The sequence below is a fragment of the Erinaceus europaeus genome, chromosome 9 (assembly GCF_950295315.1).
Source record: "Erinaceus europaeus chromosome 9, mEriEur2.1, whole genome shotgun sequence".
Lineage (NCBI taxonomy): Eukaryota > Metazoa > Chordata > Mammalia > Eulipotyphla > Erinaceidae > Erinaceus > Erinaceus europaeus.
This window is the reverse complement of record NC_080170.1, coordinates 80,949,338-80,963,322: the sequence shown is the minus strand read 5'-3', so window position 1 is coordinate 80,963,322 and position 13,985 is coordinate 80,949,338. Positions and strand designations below refer to the sequence as shown.

The 13,985-nt window shown below is 39.2% G+C and overlaps 1 protein-coding gene across 1 annotated transcript in view; it reads right to left on the bottom strand.

Annotated features, from left to right (window-relative positions):
- POLQ (DNA polymerase theta) overlaps positions 1 to 13,985 on the bottom strand; it is a 136,020-nt gene that overhangs the window by 44,512 nt on the left and 77,523 nt on the right. The window lies entirely within an intron of this gene.

Sequence of the window (13,985 nt, the reverse complement as noted above, 5' to 3'; positions counted from 1 at the left end):
AAAATATTCATTAAGAATCAAACTGGGGGGTTCCCGGAAGATGGTGGACTGAGAAGCTGCTAGTGGCTTGAGCTCTGACCACATCTTCTGGAAACAGTAGAATTTTCTGCCTTTAGTAGGCCAGTCAATAAGGGGTGCTAGCGGTGACACCAAGGAGGTGACTATAACTTAATTTGCATTAAAAAATAGACTAGAAAAAAAAGGGAAAAAATTTTTTTCTTTTAAATTATTAAGCACACCATCTTCCCCCCACCCCCATAGCCAGTCCCTGGGGACCAGCTCCTAGCAGGCTCCCCTGCTGAGCTTCTTTCTTTACCAAGATTCCTGTCCCACCAGGGAGTATCATTCATTCTAAGTCTATACCCTTCTGAAACCTCTGGCCGTTTTTCTTTCTAAGTAGCCAACCCCCCCCACCCCGCATAGCTAATTAAATAATTAAAAATAAATAAAACTCTTTCCCTTCACCACTCTTTTATGACTGTTCTTTTTCTTATCTTTTTCTTTTTTCTCTCTTTCTTTTTTTTTCTTTTTCTCATTCTTGTCATCCTTTCTTCCTTAATCCTACAGCTTCCAAAGCCACAGGACCCATCCCCCACACCACCAAACAGTGTGCTTTTTTGAATTCACTGACACACATTTGGAAATTATTTTGGGGAAGAATTCTGACTCAGAGTGGACTCTCACTGCGAGTATCTCTGCTCAACTTCCCTTCCTCCTTTAGCTACCCCTAGACTATACAATGGATAGTAGATTTGCATAACTGTCTATTTCAGCTATCTCTGTCTAGTCCTGAGGGTTTGTTTTTTTTTTCCCACTTTTCTTAACAATCAGCTGCCTCTGATCACGAGGTTTGAGGTAATCTGGGACAGGGCTTTTTTTTTACCCTGCTCTATTTTATTATTAATATTATATAAAGGCATATATCTTCCCCCGCCCCCCTTTAGGTTGATCAGAATCAACTCTTAGGGTATCTTTCATTGCTAGGGTAGTGGGCATCTTATCTAATGTGGGAGGAACTTGTCTCGTTACTCCTACTTCCTCTATAGACTCTCCCCTCCCTCCTCCTCCTAGCTAATTAAAAATAAATTAAATTAAATTAAATATAAAGTAATAAAAAAAAACGTTCCTTTCACTACTCATTAATTACAGCTCTTTTTCTTATCTTTTCTCTTTTCCCTCTCTTGTCTCTTTTTTCTTTTTTTTATCTTGTCATACACTTCTTCCTTCCTTCTTCTTTGCCTTTCTGAATTTGTGAATTATTTGGGGGAAGAAATCTGACTCAGAGTGGACTCTCTATGTGTGTATCTCTGCTCTACTTCCCTTTCCCCTCTTGTTACCCCTAGAATATACAGTGGATAGTAGATTTGCATAACTGTCTATTCTTGCTATCCCTTCTTTCTTTTCTCTTTCTTCTTCACTGGGATTTGGTTACTATTTTTTCACAGACTGGAGAAATTGGCTAACTGGTAATGATTAAACTGCTTCAATACTTGCTTCAGTTGCTACTGTAATTCCTGAGGTTGGTGAGTGCAATTGTCATAAAGATATTTAGTACAGTGTTGCCTGTACTCAAGACACAACAACTGAGGAACAACAGAGCATAAAAAAAGAAACGCATAAATCAAAAAAATAGGTAGATCAAAATCAAATAAAACTGCTACTCCAATGAATGAAGACAAGAGCCCAGAAGAAACTACAAATCAGCCAGAAGTAACCATAGATAGGAAAAGTATGCAAGCAATAATAAACTTATTAATCACAGAAATGAAAACAACATTGGAGGAAAGGAATGGAAGTATTAGGGAAACAACAGTTGAGACCCCCAAGGAAAATACTGATTATCTTGAGGCAATTAGAGAACTGAAAGCTGAAATAGCTGTAATGAATAAAGAAGCTGAGGCAAGGGAAAGCAGACTAACAGAAGCAGAAAACAGAATTAGTCAGACAGAGGATGAGTTAGAGAAAACTAAGAAAGAGGTGAAAGAGCTTAAAAAGAGATTGAGAGACACTGAAAACAACAAAAGAGACATATGGGATGATCTCAAAAGAGGTAACATTCATATAATTGGCCTGCCAGAGGAAGAAAGAGAGGAAGGGGAAGCAAACATTCTAGAGGAAATAATAGAAGAAAACTTCCCAGACCTGAATAACAGAAAGGACATCAAGATTCAAGAGGCCCAGAGAGTACCAAACAAAATCAACCCAGACCTGAAGACACCAAGACACATAATAGTCACAATGAGAAGAAGTTAGGATAAAGAAAGGATCCTAAAGGCTGCAATAGAGAAACAAAAAGTCACATACAAAGGAAAACCCATAAGATTATCTGCAGACTTCTCCACTCAAATTCTAAAAGCCAGAAGAGAATGGCAAGATATCTATCAAGCCCTGAATGAAAAAGGGTTTCAACCAAGGATAATATATCCTGCTAGACTTTCATTCAAACTAGATGGAGGGATCAAAACCTTCTTAAACAAACAACAGTTAAAGGAGGCAGCCATCACCAAACCGGCCCTGAAAGAGGTTCTAAAAGACCTCTTATAAACAAGAACATCACTATAATACTTGCAATATATCAGAGCAAACAAAAAAAAATGTTTGAACAATGGCACTAAAATACATTAAATCCATAATATCAATAAATGTCAATGGCTTAAACTCACCCATCAAAAGGCACAGAGTGGGGGGATGGATCAGAAAACATAACCCAACCATATGCTGCTTGCAAGAATCCCATCTGTCACAACAAGATAAACACAGACTTAAAGTGAAAGGATGGAAAACTATCATACAGGCTAACGGACCACAAAAAAGGGCAGGAACAGCCATTCTCATCTCAGACACGATAGATTTTAAATTAAATAAAGTAATAAAAGATAGGCAAGGACATTACATAATGATCAGAGGATCAATCAGCCAAAAAGACTTAACAATTATTAACATCTATGCATCCAATGAGGGACCATCTAAATACATCAAGCACCTACTGAAAGAATTTCAAAAATACATCAATAGTAATACAATAATAGTGGGAGACTTCAATACCCCACTCTCACACTTAGACAGATCAACAAAGCAGAGAATCAACAAAGATGCAAGACAATTGAATGAAGAGATTGACAGACTAGACCTCTAGGACATTTTCAGAGTCCTTCACACCAACAAACTGGAATACACCTTCATTTCAAATCCACATAACACATACTCAAGGATAGACCACATGTTAGGCCACAAAGACAGCATCAATAAATTCAAGAGCATTGAAATCATCCCAAGTATCTTCTCAGACCACAGTGGAGTAAAACTAACATTTAACAACAAACAGAAAATTATTAAAAGTCACAGAATTTGGAAACTAAACAACATACTCCTTAAGAACCACTGGGTCAGAGACTCACTCAAGCAGGAAATTCAAATGTTCCTGGAAACTAATGATAATGAAGACACAAACTATCAAAATATTTGGGATACAGCTAAAGCAGTACTGAGAGGGAAACTTATAGCCATACAATCACATATTAAACACCAAGAAGAAGCTCAAATGAATGACCTTACTGCACACCTCAAGGACTTAGAGGAAAAGGAAAAAGGAACCCTAAAGCAAGCAGAAGGACAGAAACCACTAAAGTTAAAGCAGAAATAAACAACATCGAAAATAAAAAAACCATACAAAAGATCAATGAAGCCAAATGTTGGTTCTTTGAAAGATTCAACAAAATTGAAAAATCCCTGGCCAGACTCACCAAACAAAAAAGAGAGAAGACTCAAATTAATAGAATTTTAAACGATGGAGGAGAAATCACAACTGACACCACAGAAATCCAGAGAATCTTGCGAAGCTTCTATAAAGAACTATACGCCACCAAGCTAGAGAATCTGGAAGAAATGGAACAATTCCTAGAAGCATATGCCCTTCCAAAACTGAACCAAGATGAACTACAAAATCTAAATGCACCAATCACAGACAAAGAAATCGAAACCGTTATTAAGAATCTCCCCAACAACAAAAGTCCTGGACCAGATGGCTTCACAAACGAATTCTACAAAACTTTCAGGAAACAGTTAGTACCCATCCTTCTTAAGCTTTTCCATAAGATTGAAAAAACAGGAATACTCCCTTCCACCTTCTATGAAGCCAACATCACCCTGATACCAAAAGCAGATAGGGACACAACAAAAAAGGAACACTACAGACGAATATCTCTGATGAACACAGATGCCAAAATATTAAACAAGATCTTGGCCAACTGGATACAGCAACATATCAAAAAGATTGTTCATCACGACCAAGTGGGATTCATCCCAGGAATGCAAGGCTGGTTCAACATCCGTAAGTCAATCAATGTCATTGACCACATCAATAAAAGCAAAGCCAAAAACCACATGATTATCTCAATAGATGCAGAGAAAGCCTTTGACAAAATACAACACCCATTCATGCTCAAAACTCTACAAAAAATGGGAATAGATGGGAAATTCCTCAAGATAGTGGTGTCTAAATTCGACTTCCAGAGGCGGAGCTACGAGCAGCAGATCGCTTTCTCTCCTCTCCTCTCCTCTCCCGGATCAACAAGGAATACCAAAGGAGACCACCCGGACCGAAACAAGACAGGACTAGAATGACCCAGTAAATGACCCGTGAGTACAAACACGCGTGGCTGGTGACAGAGAGGAGAGAGGGGCCTAAGGAGAGATTAAGTGACTGCTAACAGTTCGACAGTTTGTCAGTGGAGACACCACCTCCAGTCTGCTCCACCAACAAGGGGACAGCTGAAGGGAGGAAAGGACTCCCCAGAGACTCACCAAGTACAACTCTGAGTCTCCATTGCTACTACCCTCAGAATCTGGAGCAGCAACAGGGAGGGACACCAGGGAACAGAGATATAACGGGGAAACTCAGGAGAAGACCTATACCTCGGTGGCATAGCTGAAGGGCTGTGAAAGTCTCTTTGCATAACCATTGGATTATCTCTGTCACACCCTGCTTTATCTCGTGGTCAGGAGTCATTGATTAAGCCAAGAAGCCTATTGATAGTTTAAAAGCCCTCAGGCTACCATAGCCTAAAGGGGAAAAAAAAAAGGCTTTTACACCACTGAACTCCAACTCAGGGATTGAAAAAACTGTTAACTTATATAAAATGGTTAAAACAACAAGAAAAAATATTGGAGACTCGAACCAGGACAAGAGTCCAGCTAAAAGTCCTCCAGAGGGCGAAGCACAAAACAACGAGTTCAACATCCAAACATTAGCTAAGAAAATAATAACAGGAGTGAGTAAAGAATTTGAAAAAATTGTAATCAGAAATGTAGGAACAACAAATGAGAATATGGAAGAAAATTCTAATTATCTCATGGTTATTAGAGAGCTGAAAGCTGAAATTGCTGAGCTAAAAAGGCAACTAGCTGAACAAGCTAAAACAGTATCAGAGCGGGGCAACAAAATAGATGAACTCCAGAAAGCAGTAGAGGGCAGAGAGAATAGAATCAATGAGGCTGAAGACAGAATTAGCAAGATTGAGGATGAATTAGAGACAACTAAAGAAGAAGTAAGAGATCTCAAAAAGAGATTAAGAGATGCTGAAAACAACAACAGAGTCCTATGGGATGACTTCAAAAGAAACAATATACGCATTATTGGCTTACCAGAGGAAGAAAGAGAAGGGGAGGAAGAAAGCGTTCTCCAGGCCATAATAGCTGAAAATTTCTCTAGTCTAGACAACACCAAAGACATAAAGATTCAAGAAGCCCAGAGGGTCCCAAACAGAATTAACCCAGACCTAAAGACACCAAGACATGTCATACTTAGATTGGAAAGGAATAAGGATAAAGAAAGGATCCTCAAGGCTGCAAGAGAAAAACAAAGAGTCACCTACAAAGGAAAACCCATAAGATTAGCAGCAGACTTCTCCATACAAACACTACAGGCCAGAAGAGAATGGCAAGATATCTATCAAGTGCTCAATGAGAAAGGCTTTCAGCCAAGAATACTATATCCTGCTAGATTGTCATTCAGACTAGATGGAAGCATCAAAACCTTCTCAGACAAGCAACAGTTGAAGGAAGCAACCATCACCAAGCCTGCCCTGAAAGAAGTTCTGAAAGGTTTCCTATAAACAAGCAGACCACCACAAATAGGACATATATCAAAACACTCTAAAACTCTACAAGAATGGCGTTAAAATATCTTCAATCTTTGATATCAATAAATGTGAATGGCCTGAATTCACCTATTAAAAGACACAGAGTAGGAAGATGGATCAGAAAACACAACCCAACAATATGTTGTCTACAGGAAACTCACCTAACGCAACAAGACAAACACAGACTTAAAGTGAAAGGATGGAAAACTATCATTCAAGCCAATGGCCCACAAAAAAGGGCAGGAACAGCTATTCTCATATCTGACATGATAGACTTTAAAATACATAAGATTAAAAAAGATAGGAATGGACACTACTTAATGCTCAGAGGATCAGTCAATCAAGAGGACTTAACAATTATTAATATCTATGCACCCAATGAGAAGCCATCTAAATACATCAAACTTCTACTGAAAGAGCTACAGCAATATATTAACAGTAACACAATCATAGTAGGGGACTTCAACACCCCACTATCTCAACTTGACAGATCATCCAGGAAGAAAATCAATAAAGACATAAGGGAGCTAAATGAAGAGATAGATAAACTAGAACTATTGGACATTTTCAGAGTCATTCATCCCAAGAAACTGGAATACACATTTTACTCAAATCCACATGGATCATTCTCAAGGATAGACCATATGTTAGGCCACAAAGACAGCATCAGCCTATTCAATGGCACTGAAATCATCCCAAGCATCTTCTCAGACCACAGTGCAATTAAACTAACACTTAACAATAAACAAAAGATTAGTAACAGTGCCAAAATGTGGAAGCTCAACAGTACACTTCTTAACAACTTCTGGGTCAAAGAGGAAATCAAGGAAGAAATCAAAATGTTTCGAGAGTTCAATGAAAATGAAGACACAAGCTATCAAAATATTTGGGACACAGCTAAAGCAGTCCTAAGAGGGAAGTTCATAGCTATACAAGCACACATTAGGAAACAAGAAAAGGCACAAATAAACAGCCTGATTGCACATCTTAAAGACCTAGAAGAAGAACAACAAAGGAACCCTAAAGCAAACAGAAGGACAGAAATTACTAAAGTTAGGGCAGAAATAAATAACATTGAGAATAGGAAAACCATACAAAAGATCAATGAAAGTAAATGTTGGTTCTTCGAAAGAGTAAACAAAATCGACAAAGCTTTAGCCAGACTCACAAAACAAAAAAGGGAGAAGACCCAAATAAATCGGATAGTTAATGAAAGAGGAGATATCACAACAGACACTGCAGAAATTCAACATATCATGCGAGGCTTCTATGAACAACTATATGCCACCAAGCTAGAGAACTTGGAAGAAATGAATGATTTCCTAGATACCTACCAACTTCCAAAACTAAGAGGAAGTGGATAACATGAACAGGCCCATCACAGCTAATGAAATTGAAACAGTTATCAAAAATCTTCCCAAAAATAAAAGTCCTGGACCAGATGGTTTTACAAATGAATTCTACAAAACCTTCAAAGAAGAACTAATACCTCTACTTTTAAAAGTCTTCCAGAAGATTGAAGACACTGGAATACTCCCTGCCAGCTTCTATGAAGCCAACATCACCCTGATACCAAAAGCAGACAGGGACACAACCAAAAAAGAAAACTACAGACCAATATCTCTGATGAACATAGATGCGAAAATATTGAACAAAATTCTAGTCAACCGGATACAGCAGTATATCAAAAAGATTGTTCATCATGACCAAGTGGGGTTTATCCCAGGCATGCAAGGTTGGTTTAATATACGTAAATCAATCAATGTGATCCACCACATCAACAAAAGCAAGACCAAAAACCACATGGTCATATCAATAGATGCAGAGAAAGCCTTTGACAAAATACAACATCCCTTTATGATCAAAACACTACAAAAAATAGGAATAGATGGAAAATTCCTGAAGATAGTGGAGTCTATATATAGCAAACCTACAGCCAACATCATACTCAATGGTGAAAAACTGGAAGCATTTCCCCTCAGATCAGGTACTAGACAGGGCTGCCCACTATCACCATTACTATTCAACATAGTGTTGGAAGTTCTTGCCATAGCAATCAGGCAGGAGCAAGGAATTAAAGGAATACAGATTGGAAGAGAAGAAGTCAAACTCTCCTTATTTGCAGATGACATGATAGTATACATGGAAAAACCTAAGGAATCTAGCAAGAAGCTTTTGGAAATCATCAGGCAATACAGTACTGTGTCAGGCTATAAAATTAACATTCAAAAGTCAGTGGCATTCCTCTATGCAAACACTAAGTTAGAAGAAATTGAAATCCAGAAATCAGTTCCTTTTTCTATAGCAACAAAAACAATAAAATATCTAGGAATAAACCTAACCAAAGAAGTGAAAGACTTGTATACTGAAAATTATGAGTCACTACTCAAAAAAATTGAAAAAGACACAAAGAAGTGGAAAGATATTCCATGCTCATGGGTTGGAAGAATTAACATCATCAAAATGAATATATTACCCAGAGCCATCTACAAATTTAATGCTATCCCCATCAAGATCCCAAGCACATTTTTTAGGAGAATAGAACAAATGCTACAAATGTTTATCTGGAACCAGAAAAGACCTAGAATTGCCAAAACAATCTTGAGAAAAAAGAACAGAACCGGAGGCATCACACTGCCAGATCTCAAACTATATTATAGGGCCATTGTCATCAAAACTGCTTGGTACTGGAACATGAATAGACACACTGACCAGTGGAATAGAATTGAGAGCCCAGAAATGAGGCCCCACACCTATGGACATCTAATCTTTGACAAAGAGGCCCAGACTATTACATGGGGAAAGCAGAGTCTCTTCAACTAATGGTGTTGGAAACAATGGGTTGAAACATGCAGAAGAATGAAGCTGAATCACTGTATTTCACCAAATACAAAAGTAAATTCCAAGTGGATCAAGGACTTGGATGTTAGACCAGAAACTATCAGATACTTAGAGGAAAATATTGGAAGAACTTTTTTCCGCATAAATTTTAAAGACATTTTCAATGAAACGAATCCAATTACAAGGAAGACTAAGGCAAGTATAAACCTATGGGACTACATCAAATTAAAAAGCTTCTTCACAGCAAAAGAAACCACTACCCAAATCAAGAGACCCCTCACAGAATGGGAGAAGATCTTTACATGCCATACATCAGATAAGAGTTTAATAACCAACATATATAAAGAGCTTACCAGACTCAACAACAAGACAACAACAAATAACCCCATCCAAAAATGGGGGGAGGAATTGGACAGAATATTTACCACAGAAGAGATCCAAAAGGCCGAGAAACACATGAAAAAATGCTCCAAGTCTCTGATTGTCAGAGAAATGCAAATCAAGACAACAATGAGATATCACTTCACTCCCGTGAGAATGTCACACATCAGAAAAGGTAACAGCAGCAAATGCTGGAGAGGATGTGGGGTCAAAGGAACCCTCCTGCACTGCTGGTGGGAATGTCAATTGGTCCAACCTCTGTGGAGAACAGTCTGGAGAACTCTCAGAAGGCTAGAAATGGACCTACCCTATGACCCTGCAATTCCCCTCCTGGGGATATATCCTAAGGAACCCAACACATCCATCCAAAAAGATCTGTGTACACATATGTTCTTGGCAGCACAATTTGTAATAGCCAAAACCTGGAAGCAACCCAGGTGTCCAACAACAGATGAGTGGCTGAGCAAGTTGTGGTCTATATACACAATGGAATACTACTCAGCTGTAAAAAATGGTGACTTCACCGTTTTCAGCCGATCTTGGATGGACCTTGAAAAAATCATGTTGAGTGAAATAAGTCAGAAACAGAAGGATGAATATGGGATGATCTCACTCTCAGGCCGAAGTTGAAAAACAAGATTAGAAAAGAAAACACAAGTCGAACCTAAAATGGAATTGGAGTATTACACCAAAGTAAAAGACTCTGGGGTGGGTGGGTGGGTGGGGAGAATACAGGTCCATGAAAAATGACGAATGAAATAGTGGGGGTTGTATTGCTAAATGGGAATCTGGGGAATGTTATGCATGTAAAAAAAAAAAAAAAAAGGAAGAAGAAGTAGAAACGCAAAGCAGAAATTGACTGAGTTTGGAGTATGGCACCAAAGTAAGAAAGCAGAAGTATACTAGAGTTTGCAGTGAGTACCTCCCTAATACTTCCTCTCCACTTTTCCAAGCTTTGGGTCCATGATTGCTCAACAATTTGTTTGGCTTTGTATGTTAACTCTCTTTTCAGTCACCAGGTTCCAGGTGTCATCAGGATGCCGGCCAGACTTCCCTGGATTGAAGACACCACCAATGTGTCCTGGAGCTCAGCTTCCCCAGAGACCCATCCTACTAGGGAAAGAGAGAGGCAGACTGGGAGTATGGACCGACAAGTCAACGCCCATGTTCAGCGAGGAAGCAATTACAGAAGCCAGACCTTCTACCTTCTGCAACCCTCAATGACCCTGGGTCCATGCTCCCAGAGGGATAGAGAATGGGAAAGCTATCAGGGGAGGGGGTAGGATATGGAGATTGGGCGGTGGGAATTGTGTGGAGTTGTACCCCTCCTACCCTATGGTTTTGTTAATTAATCCTTTCTTAAATAAAATAAAAAAAAAAAAGGGAAATAAGGCGTAGATAGCATAATGGTTACGCAAAGAGAGCCTACAGCTTCAAAAGTCCCAGGTTCAATCCTCTGCACCACCATAAATCAGAGCTGAGCAGTGCTCTGGTTTAAAAAAAGAAAAAATAGAAAGAGAAACAAACGCATATATGGGTAGAGTTACTGTTAAAATTCTAAGGCGGGTATGTGTGGGATTTTGTTTATTTGTTTTGATGAGCCAGAGCCTCCTGTGCTCTCAGTATATTTTCTCCTTCAGAGAAAGAAAGAGAGTGAGAGAAAGAGAGAGACAGAGGGAGAGAGAGGGAGGTAGAAAGAGAGAGAGACTGAGACTAAAAAAAAAAAAGATAGTGGTGTCTATATCTAGCAAACCTACAGCCAACATCATACTCAATGGACAGAAGCTGAAAACATTCCCCCTCAGATCGGGGACTAGACAGGGCTGTCCACTGTCACCGTTACTCTTCAACATAGTATTGGAAGTTCTTGCCATGGCAATCAGGCAAGAGAAAGAAATCAAAGGAATACAGATTGGAAGGGAAGAAGTCAAGCTCTCACTATTTGCAGATGATATGATAGTATACATAGAAAAACCTAAAGAATCCAGCAGAAAACTATTGGAAGTTATTAGGCAATATAGCAATGTATCAGGCTACAAAATCAATGTACAAAAATCAGTGGCATTTCTTTATGCAAACACTAAATCTGAAGAAGAAGACATCCAGAAATCACTCCCATTTACTGTTTCAGCAAAATCAATCAAATACCTAGGAATAAAGTTGACCAAAAAGTCAAAAACTTGTATGCTGAAAACTATGAGTCGCTACTCAAGGAAATAGAAACTGATACCAAGAAATGGAAAGATATCCCATGCTCATGGATTGGAAGAAGAAATATCATCAAAATGAATATTCTCCCCAGAGCCATATACAAATTTAATGCAATACCCATCAAAGTTCCACCAAGCTTCTTTGAGAGAATAGAACAAACACTACAATCATTTATCTGGAACCTGAAAACACCGAAAATTGCCAAAACCATCTTGAGGAAAAGAAACAGAAATGGAGGCATAACACTCCCAGACCTTAAACTATATTATAAAGCCATCATCATCAAAACAGCCTGGTACTTGAACAAAAATAGGCACACAGACCAGTGGAACAGAATTGAAAGCCCAGAAATAAATCCCCACACCTATGGACATCTAATCTTTGATAAGGGGGCCCAGAGTATTAAATGGCAAAAGAAGGCTCTCTTCAATAAACGGTGCTGGGAAAACTGGATTGTAACATGCAGAAGAATGAAATTGAACCACTTTATCTCACCAGAAACAAAAATCAACTCCAAATGGATCAAAGACCTAGATGTCAGACCAGAAACAATCAAATACTTAGAGGAAAACATTGGTAAAACAGTTTCCCACCTACACCTCAAGGACATCTTTGATGAATCAAACCCAATTGCAAGGAAGACTAAAGCAAAAACAAACCAATGGGACTACATCAAATTGAAAAGCTTCTGCACACCCAAAGAAACTATTAAACAAAGAGACCCCTCACAAAATGGGAGAAGATCTTCACATGCCATACATCAGACAAGAAATTAATCACCAAAATATATAAAGAGCTCAGCAAACTTAGCACCAAAAAAGCAAATAACCCCATCCAAAAATGGGCAGAGGATATGAACAAAACATTCACTACAGAGGAGATCCAAAAGGCTAACAAACATATGAAAAACTGCTCTAGGTCACTGATTGTCAGAGAAATGCAAATTAAGACAACACTAAGATACCACCTCACTCCTGTAAGAATGGCATACATCAAAAAGGACAGCAGCAACAAATGCTGGAAAGGTTGTGGGGACAGAGGAACCCTTTTACATTGCTGGTGAGAATGTAAATTGGTCCAGCCTCTGTGGAGAGCAGTCTGGAAAACTCTCACAAGGCTAGACATGGACCTTCCATATGATCCAGTAATTCCTCTCCTTGGGGTTATACCCCAAGGACTCCATAACACCCAACCAAAAAGAGGTGTGTACTCCTATGTTCATAGCAGCACAATTCATAATAGCTAAAACCTGGAAGCAACCCAGGTGCCCAACAACAGATGAGTGGCTGAGAAAGCTGTGGTATATATACACAATGGAATACTATTCAGCTATCAAGAGCTCAGCTTCCCCAGAGACACACCCTACTAGGGAAAGAGAGAGGCAGACTGGGAGTATGGACCGACCAGTCAACACCCATGTTCAGCGGGGAAGCAATTACAGAAGCCAGACCTTCTACCTTCTGCAACCCACAAGGACCCTGGGTCCATGCTCCCAGAGGGATAGAGAATGGGAAAGTTATCAGGGGAGGGGGTGGGATATGGAGATTGGGTTGTGGGAATTGTGTGGAGTTGTACCCCTCCTAACCTATGGTTTTGTTAATTAATCCTTTCTTAAATAAAAAAGAAAAAAAAAGTATCAAAGTGACAAGATGGCAACTCAGAGACAACAAATGGCCTGAGCTCTACAAGGAGGCTGCTTGGGAAGTTCTGGTGAGGGTAGGAATTCTGGATCAGTAGTGGGATATCGGTGCACTGGGTGGGCAGATAAGAACTAAAGAAGAGTCCTATCATTCATATTTTGGCTGGTAAACAGAGGCAGAAAAGAGACAACAGGGAGACAGGCTGGGAGTTTTCTGTTTTACTAGTTCCCAAGCCCCCATACCAACTATTCCTGGTGGGACTCCTGTGGAGGGAATTTCTTTAGCAAGATATCTGGACCAGCAGGGATGTCTTTCAAATGTGTGTCATTTAAAAGACATTGAAGATAGCAGGAACTCTATCAGACTGACAGAATACCTGACCATCAGGGGCCTCAGTCTTGCCTGGGAAAACTTACCTGTGTTCTTCTGCTAACACTTGAGTTAGCCTAATAGTTAGCTCTCATAACTGCTTATTTTTAGCTTGGTTTAAGAAAGAGACGAAGTTGTGTGGAGCCAATCTGTACTGGTTCAATCTGCAGACTGATTGTTATGGAATTTTATTTAATTTTATTCTATTATCATTATTATTTTTGTTTGTGTCTTCTACCCCCTCTCCAGCTTGAACAAAAGTAGCCATTGCTGTTTCTGCCACTGGTTGGTGATTTGGTGTGCTATACATTCTGGGAGGAACTTGCCCCCCCCCACTTCTCTTTTTCTTTCCTTAAAGCTGATCTGAAAAATCTCTTTCTTTTCATGCTTTTTCTTTCTTTTT